We start from the raw sequence: 11,249 nt of genomic DNA, 5'->3' as shown, positions 1-11,249 counted from the left end.
ATGTATGTATGTATGTATATATATACTCTCTCTCTTAGTATATATGTATATATAAGTATACTCTCTCTTATATATGTATACTCTCTCTTATATAATATATTTCTATATATGTATAATATGTCATATGTGTGTATATATATACTCTCTCTTAGTATATAAGTATATATAAGTATACTCTCTCTTATATAAGTATATATATGTATAAGTATATATAAGTATACTTTCTCTTATATAAGTATATATAAGAATACTCTCTCTTATATATGTATAATGTATGTATGTATGTATATATATACTCTCTCTCTTAGTATATATGTATATATAAGTATACTCTCTCTTATATATGTATACTCTCTCTTATATAATATATTTCTATATATGTATAATATGTCATATGTGTACGTATATATATGCTCTCTCTTAGTATATAAGTATATATAAGTATACTCTCTCTTATATAAGTATATATATGTATAAGTATATATAAGTATACTTTCTCTTATATAAGTATATATAAGAATACTCTCTCTTATATATGTATAATGTATGTATGTATATATATATATACTCTCTCTTAGTATATATGTATATATAAGTATACTCTCTCTTATATATATATACTCCCTCTTATATAAGTATACTCTCTCTCTTAGTATATAAGTATATATAAGTATACTCTCTCTTATATATGTATACTCTCTCTTATATAAGTATATATAAGTATACACTCTCTTATATATGTATAATATATGTGTGTATATATATATACTCTCTCTCTTAGTATATATGTATATATAAGTATACTCTCTCTTATATATGTATACTCTCTCTTATATAATATATTTCTATATATGTATAATATGTCATATGTGTGTATATATACTCTCTCTTATGTAAGTATATATACTCTCTCTTAGTATATAAGTATATATAAGTATACTCTCTCTTATGTAAGTATATATATGTATAAGTATATATAAGTATACTTTCTCTTATATAAGAATATATAAGAATACTCTCTCTTATATATATATAATGTATGTATGTATGTATGTATGTATATACTCTCTCTCTTAGTATATATGTATGTATAAGTATACTCTCTCTTATATATGTATACTCTCTCTTATATAATATATTTCTATATATGTATAATATGTCATATGTGTGTATATATATACTCTCTCTTAGTATATAAGTATATATAAGTATACTCTCTCTTATATAAGTATATATATGTATAAGTATATATAAGTATACTTTCTCTTATATAAGTATATATAAGAATACTCTCTCTTATATATGTATAATGTATGTATGTATGTATATATAAGTATACTCTCTCTTATATATGTATACTCTCTCTTATATAAGTATATATAAGTATACACTCTCTTATATATGTATAATATATGTGTGTGTGTATATATATATATATATATATATATATACTCTCTTATATATGTATACTCCCTATTATATAAGTATACTCTTTTATATATGTGTGTGTGTATACTTTCTCTCTTAGTATATAAGTATATATAAGTATAGTATATTACAACGGCTACTTCTTCCCCATTGGCCCAACGGGCAGGCTACTTATGCGATTCTCTCTCTCTCTCAAGTTATAACTTATAAATATATACAATATATTTACATATAATATATGTATATATAATATATAGTTACATAATAATTTGTAAGTATATACTAATACATAATTATATAAAATATAATAATGTTAAACTAATTTTTAGCATTTTTTATAAAAAAAAGAAATGAAAAGAAATTTAAAAAAACCTAATTGGGATGTACTTATCTATTGTGATACGATGAATTCCAAAATAAATTTATACTTGTAATTATTAATAAAGAATTTTTTTTATAATTTTTTATTTGTAATTTATGTCATTTTAAGTGATTAATAAAATTATTATTTTTATTAATTTTTTTTTGTTTTTTTGTATAATTTAAATTTTAAATATAATTAAAAATAATAATAAACCGGGCCGGCCCGGAACCCGGCTCGGGGTACCCGGGTCCGGGTCCGGGCTCCGGTTTTGCCCGGCCCGGATGGACACACCTATTTGATCATGTTGATCCCAAGACTCTCAGATGTTTGAAAATAAACATCCAAATAGGTCAAACCAAATCCCTTTACCCAAAATCAATCCCTAAATTTGCCATCGATTATTTCCTCTAAATTCTGAAACACCATGCTCTCTGCTTCTGTAATCGCGGCTTGTGAGTATTTTCTGTTGCAAGTTTTGGTTGTCGATTACAAAGGCACCAATCCCTGCGGACTGCCGATCGAAGAATTATAGACTTGTAGTCTTGTTCCCAATAACCAAAATTTCTTAATCCTTCACTGCTCATGAACAGTACATCATGCAACCGGATGGTGACATCTCACCTGTTCCATGCCTTGAGTCCTTTATTTGGGTCCATGTAGCAACACCCATAGTCTATGTGTAAGTTAAAAATATTGTTCGGTTGACGTGAAATTTATGTTATAATTCAAAAATTCTATTGTATCATGGGAGGTTAACTCACGAATATCTAAAGCATACTTGGATCACCCAGTAGGCGAATATTTTTTCCTTATGGAAATTGTTCCTCACATTTCAGAAAATTTTTTCTCCTATTTCTTATTTTTCTAGATATGGAGACATAGTGACAAATGTTTTAACTGAATTTCCATATTTATTGTTTGGGTAGCAATGTGATAACTAGGAATATTTAAGTAGATTGATTATCTCTTTTTAGCCAATTATGTTTGAAGTAATAATTTTACACATGTAGATTAAGTAAAATGGTAATATTAGTATTATATATTGTCCTCGATTGCTTTAATTTCTATATAGCAGATGTTTAAACTTATACATGTACTACCATCATTATACCCTATGAGACCATGAACTTATCCTATATCTATTTAATTTATTTAGTCCCTATTTTCAAGAGCACTACATTTACAGATAATAACTATATCTTTACGTTTTCCTTCCGAATTTACAGTTGGACCCCAACCTCTGCGCCGAACTATATCCCAGCCTTGTATCTATTTGAAACCCTATCTAGTATCTAGACATTAAAATTGTTGTATATCAGAACTACAGTCTACAGCATTGATTTCAAATCCTAACTAACTCAAGTGCCTTTATATCAAAATATGAACTCTATATTAACATAGATTCACAGCTATATATATCCTGATTAAATCATGAAATTAATGGATCACGAACAAACTAATCCTAAATCTAACAAATCTTACATCTTTTTCCTCACTCTTACCACTTGCGGAGTTGATGAGTTAGATTTATTCCTTATCATGGAATAAATACATGCGTATGAATATATAGAGGCATATGACAGGGGATGAATCATGCACGACTGGAGCGCTTAACCAGCAATCGAGTTGTTGGGCTAATTCATGTTATAAATATTTAATCATTATTGCACTTAAATCTTAAAAATTTACTATTTGAACTTATCAATATGTCCTGACACAAACTGACGTGACTATTAACTTTTTTTATTTTAATTATATCTAATAATATAAATATATGTCATAGCTTGTGATACTTTTCATTTGTGGCGTAATCTTTTAATCTTTTGCAATTAAAGTAACACTTTAAAGTGAGAGATTTGGAGTAAATCTACATAACCAAGGTTGCAAAAAAGGATCTCCTATGGATCAAGTGGGTTCATGGAAACTATCTACATAACCAAGGTATATGGACTGTTCAACCTAAGACTAATGACTCTTGGATGTGGAGGCAACTCCTTAAAGTGAGAGATTTGCTTTTGAGTAAGTTTGGAAGTGCTGTTACTGTGATGAATGTTATAGAAGATTGTTGCTCTGAAGGAAATCTTCGTTTATCTGCAGTATACAGTGTTTTTTTGCAACCTGCTAGTACAGCTACTTGGGCTAAAATAGTTTGGGATGGCTTCCTATACCCTAAACACTCCTTTGTGTTTTGGTTAGCATGTCATTCTAGGCTACTTACCAAAGATAGATTGTGCCGTATGAACATCTTGAGCACCAATCAAATTCACTGTGTTCTGTGTGACAGTCACCAAATAGAAACAAGGGATCATATCTTCTTTGAGTGTAAATATTCAGCTGAAGTGTGGAACTTAGTGATGAGCTGGTTGGGGTATAAATGGAGATCCTGTTCATGGAGCATGCTACTGAACTGGTACTCTTTCAATTTGAAAGGTAAAAAACCTATGAAGAAGCTGAAAAGGATGGTATTATCTGCTGCTGTATATATGATTTGGAGGGAGAGAAATTTAAGAACTTTTCAGAACAAGAGGAGGATGACTGCTCAAGTCTTTAGGGATATTAAACTTTCAGTTTTCTATAAAGTCCTAAATGATAGTTCATATGTGCATATGAAAGAACTACTTGGAAATTTGTAATTTTCTTTTGGTTTCCAGGTTTTTCTGGTTCTTTGTAATACCTTACATGTTCATTTTGGGAGATGAATAAAATTTACAGTTCATTGACCAAAAAAAAAGTAACACTTTAAGGGTCATAAAATAAAATAAGTGCGGGCACATGCAATTTTTGTTGTAGTGTATATAAGTTTTTGATTTAGGTTAAGATTAGATTAACAACTAGATAACGTACGTAAAAAGTATGAAATGATTTATATAACCATCACCAAAACTTTGAAGTTTTGGCGTAGCGTTCAAGATGTTTGACATGGTATCAAATCAATTAATCCAGCAAGTTCAGATCCCACTAGCTATAAATCTAAAATGAATTATAAAAAAAGGAATAGTATTGCAATATGAGTCTAGCTTTTGCTTCACGAAAAGGACGCTGAACCCGCAAGGCGTGTTCGAGTAGAAAATTATATCCCTCGCCACAGCTTCATAATTTTACGGCAAAAACAGAGATAAGTTTGGTTAAATTTATGAAACTTGGAATATGTTAGGGAGTTATTGTTGGATTTAATCTAATAAATCTATTTGTGGGCACATATGATTAATCAATGTGTATTGCTATCTTTCAGGATAACCCACTAAAGTGATCAATTAAGTTGGGTTAATGGGTATTTAAATATAATCATGGGGTTATATGTGCAGATACCAGGTTGTAATTGTGATTTATTGAGGGGCTAAATTACAAAAGTACAACATCTATAAATAAGGGGTTATGGTCCCTAACCTAGGGTTACATTCTCTAATTCTCTTCACTCCCATCTAGAGAGAGAAATTCGGATTTAGAGAAACCCTAAGGTTAGAAGATCCAAAACCCAAAATCAAGATCAATCTATGGATTCAGGTATAAGCTTCCGCTCTTTTGATTATTGTTAATCTCTTTGAATTAATCATGGCTATATGGTTTTAGATCTCAAATTTTATGATGTAGATCTAACAAGTGGTATCAGAGCCACCTTGATTAATTCTTATGGTTTTAGATCTCAAATTTTATGATGTAGATCTAACAAGTGGTATCAGAGCCACCTTGATTAATTCCTAGGGATTTAAGTTTTATTGGGTTTTTGATCTTAAATCTCTGGTTAAAGATTCAATTTTGGGTTCGGATGAACAGTAACGAAAATTTTCGGATGAACAGTAAAGTTTTTTGTTCGAATGAACAGTAAAGTTTTTCCCGGATGAACAGTAACTGAAAAAATCATAGGTGAACAGTAACTTTTTGGAATTTTTTGGATTTTCCTTTGATTTTTTTCTTCAATTTTTCTTGGATCTGGATCAAGAAATTTTTTTCCGATTCTGGATCTGGTTTTGAAAATAAAAATCAAGGAATTTTTTGGGTTTGGCGGCGGCGGTTTCAGTTTGAAACCCTAAGGGTTCATGGCGAAAATTAAGGAGGTGGTTACCTCAAACGAACCTCGCGTTCGTTCAATTTTAACCGAACTTCGCGTTCAAACGAACTTCACGTTCGTTATCAAGTGAGCCTCGTGCTCAACGAACTTCGCGTTCGTTCTTAAGGTGAGCCTCGCGCTCAGGATTAAGGTGAGCCTCGCGCTCAATTTTAACCGAGCTTCGCGCTCAACGAACCTCGCGTTCGTTCTAAAGTGAACCTCGCGTTCAACTCAGGTGAGCGTCAAGCTCAATTTTAACGAACCTCGCGTTCGTTCTAAGGTGAACCTCGCGTTCAACTCAGGTGAGCGTCAAGCTCAATTTTAACGAACCTCGCGTTCGTTCTAAAGTGAACCTCGCGTTCAACTCAGGTGAGCGTCAAGCTCAATTTTAACGAACCTCGCGTTCGTGCTTCAGTCGAGCCTCGCTTTCGAGCTTCAGACGAACCTCGCGTTCGTGCTTCAGTCGAGCCTCGCGTTCGAACTTCAGACGAACCTCGCGTTCGTACTTCAGTCGAGCCTCGCGTTCGAGCTTCAGATGAACCTCGTGTTCGTGCTTCAGTCGAGCCTCGCGTTCGAACTTCAGACGAACCTCGCGTTCGTACTTTAGACGAACCTCGCGTTCGTACTTCAGTCGAACCTCGCGTTCATTTTTTAAACGAACCTCGCGTTCGTTCCCAAGTTGAACCTCGCGTTCTTTTATCAAACGAACCTCGCGTTCGTTCATTTTCAGACGAACCTCGCGTTCGTGCTTAAGTGAGTCTCGTACTCAATACAGTCGAACCTCGCGTTCGAAGTTAAGGGAACTTCGTGTTCATTATGGTTAAGCCTCGGCTTTTCATGGGTCCACTTTGGTATACTTAATTTATTCAATTAAGTTATGGGCCCTAGTTAAGCTGTGAGACCCCAATTAGGTTTTTGGAAATTCAGTTGATTTAAATTTTTTAATTTAAATCTAATTCGGTTTTTAATCAATTATTTAATTCAAATATTATGACACTAAGGTATTAAGGTTGTCTCTCACTCCAATTGATTAATTGAAACAAGAAGTTGCCAAAGTAACCTCTCTTGTGTAGATTGTTCATGAGGAATGTGAGATGTTTGTGTGTATGCTTTCGTGTAAATATTTAATCGGCCCAAAGGAAGGTTAATATTTATTTAGACTGTATACACATCTGCGATGATAAGCGTGTGACAATTATAAGGTTTACATGTGAATAATGAATCGATCCAAAGATAGTTTCATTATTTGACATGAGTTATTGTCAATGTTTGATCATTGCAACAAGGTATCACTTACAAGTTAATATTACTGTCCAAAGACTTGATATTAATGTTGTGCCGGTATCTTGGATGGGGATTGTCATTATTTGAATTTTATTGATTATGGTTATTGATGTGAGCATTCTTTTGTTTTATTTCAGCTAATGCATCTGCTGCAACAATTTCTGCTAACATCAACTCAATTCCCATGCTAAATGGGACAAACTTCAAGGTTTGGAAAGAGAACATATTAATTGTTCTTGGCTGCATGGATCTTGACTATGCATTAAGAACTGAACAACCCCAACCTCTCAATGCGGATAGCACTCCTGATGCAAAGAAGGAGCATGAGAAGTGGGAGCGTTCAAATCGCATGAGTCTTATGATCATTAAGCGCGGCGTTCCGGAAGCCTTCAGGGGCATAGAATCCGAAGGGATTACTAAGGCTAAAGATTTCCTTGCCGAAATTGAGAAGCGTTTTGCGAAAAACGATAAGGTAGAAACAAGCACGCTTTTAGCTCGCTTGATTTCAATGAAGTATAAGGGCAAAGGAAATATCAGGGAGTACATTATGGAAATGTCTCATATTGCTTCAAAGCTTAAGGCACTTAAACTCGATCTTTGTGACGAGTTATTAGTGCATCTGGTTTTGTTGTCTCTTCCTGCACAGTTTAACCAATTTAAGGTCAGTTATAACTGTCAAAAGGAGAAATGGACTCTAAATGAGCTCATTTCATACTGTGTGCAAGAAGAAGACAGGTTGAAGCAAGATAAGACAGAAAGTGCTCATTTGGCCTATGCCTCTAAGGATAAGGGCAAGAAAAGGAAGAATGATAAGGAAGCTGCTAAGGGTCCAGTTGAGAAGAAACAACATAAGGATAATCAGGGTTGTTTCTTCTGTAAGAAGCCTGGACATGTAAAGAAGGACTGTACAAAATATCACGCCTGGCGTGATAATAAGGGTACGTTCCTTGCTTTGGTCTGTTCTGAGGTTAATTTAGCTTCAGTACCTAGAAACACTTGGTGGTTAGACTCTGGTGCTACTACTCACATAAGTGTTTCTATGCAGGGTTGCATGAGCTACCGAAAGCCAAGTGATGTTGAAAGACACATCTTTGTGGGCGACGGACAATCGGTAGATGTGGAAGCAATTGGGCACTTTAGGTTGTTGTTAGGAACTGGTTATTATTTGGATTTAAAAGATACTTTTGTAGTACCGTCTTTTAGACGGAATTTGGTTTCTGTTTCTGTATTGGACAAATCAGGTTATTCTTGTTCATTTGGAAACAGTCAATTCAGTTTATCTTTTAATTCAAATGTTGTGGGAACCGGTTACTTGAGTATTTATGACAACCTATATTTGCTTGATACAATTGCTTCTTACAATGAATCCTTGCATGTGGAATCACGTGGTACTAAGCGTAAATTAAATAAGGAAAATTCGGCAACATTATGGCATAAGCGCTTGTGTCATATCTCAAAAGGTAGAGTTGAGCGTTTTGTGTCTGATGGCATTTTGGATTCCCTTGATTTTTCGGACTTCGACGTATGTGTTGAATGTATCAAGGGAAAACAGACCAAAGTGAAAAGATTAGGTACCAACAGAGCTTCGGATGTCTTAGAATTGATACATACGGATATTTGTGGGCCATTCCCTACGGAATCCTGGAATGGTCAACAATATTTTATATCATTCATAGACGATTACTCACGTTATGGGCACCTATATCTTATTCATGAAAAATCTGAGTCTCTGGACATGTTCAAAGTCTATAAAGCTGAAGTTGAGAATCAACTCAACAGAAGAATTAAAACCGTCAGATCTGATCGTGGTGGTGAGTACTACGGTAGATATGATGGTTCAGGTGAACAACGTCCAGGACCATTTGTTAGATACATAGAGGAATGCGGTATCGTCCCATAGTACACTATGCCAGGTTCACCTAGCATGAATGGTGTAGCTGAAAGAGGAAACAGGACTCTTAAGGATATGGTAAGAAGTATGATTGCTCATTCTTCTTTACCAGAGTCACTCTGGGGAGAAGCACTTAAGACAGCAGCTTACATTCTGAATAGAGTACCAAGTAAAGCAGTTGCTAAAACACCTTATGAGCTTTGGACTGGTCGAAAGCCCAGTTTAAAGCATTTACATATTTGGGGATGTCCAGCTGAGGCAAGGCCTTATAGGCCAAATGAAAAGAAATTGGACTCCAAAACAGTTAGCAGCTACTTTATTGGATACTCTGAACGCTCTAGGGGCTATAAGTTTTATGATCCCACTATAAGGAATATTTTTGAGACGAGAACAGCAACATTCTTTGAGGATGTTGAGTTTGGGGGGAGAAATAAGGTTAGAGACATTAGTTTTGAGGAGGAATTGGCTTCAGATCCAATCCATACAGTTACTTTTGATAATATTCAGGTTCCTATACCTGTTGTTGCTCAAGAAGTAAATCAGGAACCTCAAGATGATAATGTTGAACAACTCCCTGTTCCAGAAGAACAAACTCAACAACCTCAAGAACCAGTGCCATTAAGGAGATCCACGAGAGAAAGGAGAAATGCTATTTCGGATGATTATATTGTATTTCTCCAAGAACATGAGGAAAGTAGTGGAATGTTAGAAGATGATCCAATCAACTTCTCTCAGGCCATGAAAAGTTCTAACTCTCAACAGTGGATTGATGCCATGAATGAAGAGTACAAGTCTATGCAAGACAATAAGGTTTGGGAACTTGTCCCATTACCAGAAGGTGCAAAACCAATTGGTTGTAAATGGATTTTTAAAACCAAGCGGGATGCAAACGGTAATGTGGAGAGGTATAAGGCACGTCTTGTGGCTAAAGGCTATACTCAAAAGGAAGGCATTGATTATACAGAGACTTTCTCTCCGGTTTCATCGAAAGACTCTTTCAGAATAATCATGGCACTTGTTGCTCATTATGATCTTGAGTTACATCAGATGGATGTTAAGACTGCATTTCTCAATGGAGACATTGATGAGATGATTTATATGGTGCAACCAGAAAACTTTGTGTCAGGAGACCCAAAGAATATGGTTTGCAAATTAAGGAAATCCATCTATGGACTCAAGCAAGCTCCTCGTCAATGGTATCATAAGTTTCAACAAATAGTTATCTCGTTCGGTTTTGAGATGAACATTGTTGATGACTGTGTATATCACAAGTTCAGTGGGAGTAAGTATATTTTTCTGGTTCTGTATGTCGATGACATCTTGCTTGCCACTAATGATATAGGCATGTTGCACGAAACCAAGAGATTTCTATCAAAGAATTTTGAGATGAAAGATCTTGGGGACGCCTCTTTTATATTAGGGATCCAGATACATCGAGATCGCTCTCGGGGTATTCTTGGATTATCACAAAAGAGCTATATCGATAAGGTACTTAAAAGGTTTGGCATGCAAGATTGCAGACCAGGTGACACCCCTGTTGCTAAAGGAGACAAGTTTAGTCTCAATCAGTGCCCTAAAGGTAACCTTGAAATTCAGGAAATGCAGAAGATTCCTTATGCTTCGGCTGTAGGAAGTCTAATGTATGCTCAGGTATGTACGCGTCCGGATATTGCGTACATTGTTGGGATGTTAGGCAGATACTTAAGCAACCCTGGTATGGATCATTGGATAGCAGTCAAAAGGGTTATGAGGTATCTTCAGAAAACAAAAGATTACATGCTCACATACAGAAAATCAGAGAAATTAGAGGTCATTGGGTATTCGGACTCTGATTTTGCTGGATGCCAAGATAGCAGGAAGTCTACATCAGGCTACATTTATATGTTAGCAGGAGGAGCTATATCATGGAAAAGTGTCAAACAAACACTAGTAGCTTCCTCCACTATGGCAGCAGAATTTGTAGCTTGCTATGAGGCATCCAATCAGGGAATATGGCTGCGAAATTTTGTCACGGGACTGCGCATTTTGGAAAATGTTGAAAGACCACTAAGGCTATATTGTGACAATAAATCTGCAGTAATGTATTCCAATAACAACAGGAGCTCAACTAAGTCAAAACATATTGACATTAAGTTCCTGGTTGTGAAAGAAAGGGTACAGAGTGGACAGATATCCATAGAGCACATTGGGACAAACTCCATGATAGCTGATCCTCTTACTAAGGGATTGCCACC

The sequence above is a fragment of the Asparagus officinalis genome, chromosome 4, assembly GCF_001876935.1.
Source record: "Asparagus officinalis chromosome 4, Aspof.V1, whole genome shotgun sequence".
In the NCBI taxonomy this organism is placed as follows: Eukaryota; Viridiplantae; Streptophyta; class Magnoliopsida; order Asparagales; family Asparagaceae; genus Asparagus; species Asparagus officinalis.
This window is presented reverse-complemented; position numbering follows the sequence as displayed.